This window comes from Pteropus vampyrus, unplaced genomic scaffold (assembly GCF_000151845.1).
Source record: "Pteropus vampyrus isolate Shadow unplaced genomic scaffold, Pvam_2.0 Scaffold5173, whole genome shotgun sequence".
Classification (NCBI taxonomy): Eukaryota; Metazoa; Chordata; class Mammalia; order Chiroptera; family Pteropodidae; genus Pteropus; species Pteropus vampyrus.
The window spans coordinates 1,946-2,449 of NW_011893954.1; positions in this window are offsets into that span (position 1 = coordinate 1,946).

A 504-nucleotide genomic window follows, 5' to 3' on the forward strand; every position below is an offset into this window, starting at 1 on the left:
TCCACCAGAAGTCGAAAATGGTTGCTTCCAAAGAGTGGGATTTTGGAATAATGGAGCACTAGAGAAACAAATTAAATACATTAAGAATAAAAAAATAAATAGAAGGTAGGCTGCCCCAGCCTGGAGGGCTTCAATCACCCTGAGATTCTAGTGGGGCCCAGCCCGACTTACCGGGTTCCCAGGGAGGACCTGAGACGGGGGCTGGAAGATAATGGGGTTCTTGGTGGATTCTTCGGTGAAGCCGGTCTCCTCCTTGGCACCAATCGATTTCTTCTGCAAAAGATCTGCAAGAAACAGCGCCCCCCCTATGCTGGCCCCAGGCCACCTGGCCCCACCTGCCTGGCCTCCCTCAGAGGCTCAGAGTCCTAGCAAGTGGGGAGGGAGCTGGCTCCAAAGATCTGGAGGCCCTGAGCCACCGGAATCGTGGGCACCAGGAGGACTCCAGAATCCCGGGCAGAGGAGGAGGAGGAGGCACAGGAGGCCGGACGGGGCCGACAGGCCAGG